Source organism: Mchenga conophoros, linkage group LG14 (assembly GCF_057382185.1).
Source record: "Mchenga conophoros isolate Kocher_MC1m ecotype Shallow Benthic linkage group LG14, M_conophoros_male_GT1.1, whole genome shotgun sequence".
In the NCBI taxonomy this organism is placed as follows: Eukaryota; Metazoa; Chordata; class Actinopteri; order Cichliformes; family Cichlidae; genus Mchenga; species Mchenga conophoros.
In genome coordinates, this window is record NC_140539.1 from 1,422,731 (window position 1) to 1,427,281 (window position 4,551).

Consider the following 4,551-nt stretch of genomic DNA (forward strand, 5'->3'; position numbering starts at 1 on the left):
TGTGCCAACCTGGTTAACCAGGCTAGTGGGCTGTTTGCTGTGACACTGATACACTATCTGTACATGTGATAGTCTTCCCCTGTTACTCCAAATTTCAGCACTCTCTATAATTCCATTTACAAGTTTCCATGACGAAGTTTGATCCCAGCAAAGCTTTATGCTTGTGGATCAGCAAAGAAGGGATGGAACATAGATATGCTTACACTGCAGTGTGTGCCATGGGATAAAATGAAAGAGCACAACATGCACAGTGTGCTTTGCAAAATATTCCACAAGGTAAGGGTAGTGTGGCGGGGCGTGGTCTGGCGTGGGTGTGGTGCCGCTGCAGGGGAGATGGATGCACCTGCACGGTATCTGCAATCACGCCTCGCCACCATACCAGGCTGTCTGTGTGTGTGTGTTGTTGGTAGTGTGTGTGGCTGAGCTGGAAAGCTGCAGCCGTGAGGTGTGTGTTCAGTGCAAAATAATGACTATGCTGAAAAACATGCAAACATCGTTGGGTCTATTGTTACAGGTTTCACATTTTGATTACTGAAACATGATTCTATGTATTCAGACTCACGTGACTCTGGGAAAGGAGGTCGGGGTCACAGGCTTTGGCAGTAGAGGAGTTTGTTGCCCCTCTGCCCATCCAGTGTTGGGGACACTTATGTCCACTACATTGTTGCCTGGGGAATCTTTGTGTGCAGATCTGTCTGATATTTGCTTCTGAGATATGATACGGTAGGTTTCTGTGAGAATGCTCTTGAATGCTTCTTCTTCGTTAGTGGAGTCCGAGGCTGAAGTTTCAATAAATGAAAGACTGTTCTTTTCTGCAGATGCTCGGGCCTCGTCAGTGGGCACGGCCCTGAGATGTCGAAGGTCGCTCTTGTTTCCAACCAGCATGATGACGATGTTGTTGTCAGCGTGGTCCCTCAGGTCCTTCAACCAGCGGTCCACATCCTCGTATGTCAGGTGCTTTGCAATATCGTAAACTAGGAGAGCCCCGACTGCACCCCGATAATACGCTGAGGTGATGGCTCTGCAGCACTCCTGCCCAGCTGTGTCCCAGATTTGAACTTTTATCGTCTTGCCATCCACCTGAATGCTGTGGGTTGCGAACTCCACCCCGATGGTGCTCTTGCTCTCCGAGTTGAACTCATTTCTTGTGAAACGCGACAGCAGATCACTCTTCCCCACTCCAGAGTCTCCAATGAGTACAACTTTGAACAAGTAGTAGTATTCATCATCTGGAGCTCCCATTTTAGAAAACTTTAACACAAACAACAACAATAAGAACAACAAGCTTCTCCACCAGCAGTAACAAGCAGCAGGCACCGCCTTCCAAGTGCTGAATTACCAGAAGATGGAGCATCTTTATTTGTGGGATTTTTGTTCTTATCAATATGAATATGATGCCCTGAGAGAAGCAGCAGACATAGTTCGTGGGTGTTTTCACTGACAGTTGTGATTCCTGTGGCAGTTACCTTTTGATGATATGCTTTAGTTTTGATTTAATTAGGTGTGCTGTCAGAATAGATCATTGTAATGGTGTTCTTTTAATTTGAGGCATATTTAGCATTTTCCTTGATAAGTAAAAGAAAGATTCCTCATTGACCTGCTGGGTTGTGTTGTGTGCAACCTGATTCAGGTTTGTAGGTCTGAATTGCAAACTCTATTTACTGTGCTGGAATCTAAAAATCAGAAGAGTCTAGCTCAAGATCTTCGAGACTCCTACATCTGGTATGGCCACACTCCTGAAAGCAGCTCTGAATAATCAGGATCGTTGCTTTTCCTCAGTCGTGGTTTCTTAGCAGCTATTTGACCATAAAGTATCAGACACACAGACTGATACTGGAGCTCTGTGCGGCATCTATCTGGGCTCTGATCTGAGCTGCTGTTAACGATTTCTGAGGCTGGTGACTCGGATGAATGTATCCTCAGCAGCAGAGGGACTCTTGGTCTTCCTTTCCTGGGGCGTCCTCATGTGAGCCAGTTTCATCGTAGGGCTTGATGGTTTTTCTGACTGCCATAATATGAACCAATGATATAATTCCAGCAGTTGTCAAACAGGGCTGTCAGCTGTGAACCAACCTGACTTCTACACAACACAACTGACGGTCCCAACCTCATTTAGAAGGCAAGAAACTCCACCAATGAACCCTGGCAGGCACACCTGTGAGGTGAAACCATCTCAGGTGACTACATCACTGAAAGAAAGTCGAGGGTTTGCAGCGCTGTCAACAAAGAAAAGGTGCCATACTTTGAGGAATCTAAAATACAAAACATATTTAGAGTTATTTATCATTTTTTTCTTTGCTACATAAGTCCATTGTAAACATCACGCGGCAGACCCGACTACATGTTTATACTGTTCAGCGTCTTTATTAAGTCCTTTCCTCACGGTTGCTGTTCACACTGTCATGGCTGCACCAGTACACACCAACAACATCATCATAGTCCGGACTTAGTTCGCTCTTATAGGCAGGCGGGGCTCAGGTGTGTCAGCCTCCCTGCAGATACAAATGAAATTTGACTTTACTTCTGATTTGAGGCTCTATTTTTCACAGGAGCTTCAGTATCCAGAGTGTGTTCTTGCAAGACTTCTGACCTCATCAGCCATCATTGAGAGTGTGCACTGTTTGTACTCAGTCCTGGAGCTGTTAGTAAGAAACAGACATGGTGACTCAGTCTGAGCATGTTGCTTCAGGTGCACCTTTCACCAGTTGTGTATCTCACCTTATGCAAGAATAACAGTTTATCCTATAAAGTTACACCATGCAACAGTTTGCAGCTAACTGAGCTTATATTGGTATTGGTATTATATTGTGATGTGAGTACAAGTGTGTGTGTGTCCGTCCTCTGCTACTCATCCAGCGTATGTGTGTTATATTCTGCCCTAAAAATGTAGAAAAAAAGCTGTGTACTCCAGCGGTCCCCAAGCCCCGGGCCACAGACCGGTACCGGTCCGTGAGTAGTTTGGTACCAGGCCACGAGAGTCGAGGCTCGGGTGTGAAACCGATGATTTTCAGGGTTTTTAATCGTTAACACCTTAAAGGCCGGTCTGTGAAAATATTGTAAGACGTTAGCTGGTCCGTGGTGCAAAAAAGGTTGAGGACCTCTGCTGTAAAAGCTCTATACTTCTGCAATCAAGTTCATAACCCCAGAAAGAACAGCCCAGCTCCGGCGTGTACATATGTGCCTTACTGTGATACACAAATAATGAAAATGAATTATGTTTAACCACCTATTTCTAAAACTCTCCCACTGCCTGTTTTAAACAAGCCAAATAAACTGAATTGACATTTTATACCCAAATGTGAGCCGGCACACTGGACTTGTTTAAGAAAGCAGTTTAGCATGTAAATAACTGTAATTTGACTTCTTAATGACAGCTTTATTATTTTGTCAGCTTTTTTTTTTTGTAAAAGTGTATAATTACCATAATTGCTTTTTAGCACTGAAGCAACACAAAGACCATCTTGATCCACGCTGGCAGATTAACCATTACAGGAATATAAGACATGACAGTGGTTATTACCAACACTGTTAATTTAGGGCGGCTAATCATTGGCTAATAAATTAGTTTATTATGGTTGGAATAAGATGAGATAACCTTTGTTAGTCCCACGCGTGGGAAATTAGTTTTGTTACAGCAGTGGAGAGTGCAAAGTTGCAGAGAAAAACACTGGAATAAGATATCAATAAGATACTGTACACAATAGAATAAAATAAAATACTGTATACAATCAAATAAAATGGAATACAAATGCTATATACAATATGAGTATAATACAATGGTGCCAGGAAAGAGTATTGCACTTAGTCTTATTGCACATGTGTGGATGTGTTTGATCAGTTGGAGGCTTTGTTGTGGAGTCTGACAGCAGTGGGGAGGAAAGACCTGTGAAATCTCTCCGTCCCACACCGTGGGTGCCGCAGCCACTGGAGGAGCTGCTCAGTGCTGTCACAGTCTGCTGCATGGGGTGGGAGATGTTGTCCAACAGGGATGACAGCTTAGCCACCGTTCTCCTGTCACTCACCACCTCCACTGGGTCCAGAGGGCATCCTAGAACAGAGCTGGGCCTGCAGATCAGCCTGTTCAGTCTCTTCCTGTCCCCAGCAGAGATGCTGCCGCCCCAGCAGCACCAGCATAGGACTCACATATCACCCATGCATGAAGCCTACGCTCTCAAGCGTGCAGCAGGGTTACGGTTTGAGTGTTTGAGTCTGAACTAACGATATGAGTGACTCCTTGTTCTGAGGTTACTCTATTTAAACTTATCAGAGTGATGAATGATGCTAATCTACAAAATAAAAATGCCTTCAGTATGCGTGGCCACATGTCGCACATTCTTACTAACATATTATGATTAAAACTAATTTCCTCCATGTTCATATGCAGGTTCTGCCATCCTAAACTTGGCCAGATGTGCTGGCTGACAACAGGACTGCTGGAAAATGTCAGCGGTGTCGTAGGCGCTTTACTGTCACCGCTGTCAGGTCGGCTTTTCCACGATTTCCCTGAAATGCGATGGAAAGACTCTGTCATGACCGAATGGAAAAAAGTGC

General features: G+C 44.5%; 1 pseudogene; it reads right to left on the reverse strand.

Annotated features, from left to right (window-relative positions):
* Positions 1-587: 587 nt before the first annotated feature.
* LOC146559049 (ras-related protein Rab-11B pseudogene) lies at positions 588-1,242 on the reverse strand (annotated as a pseudogene).
* Positions 1,243-4,551: the final 3,309 nt, after the last annotated feature.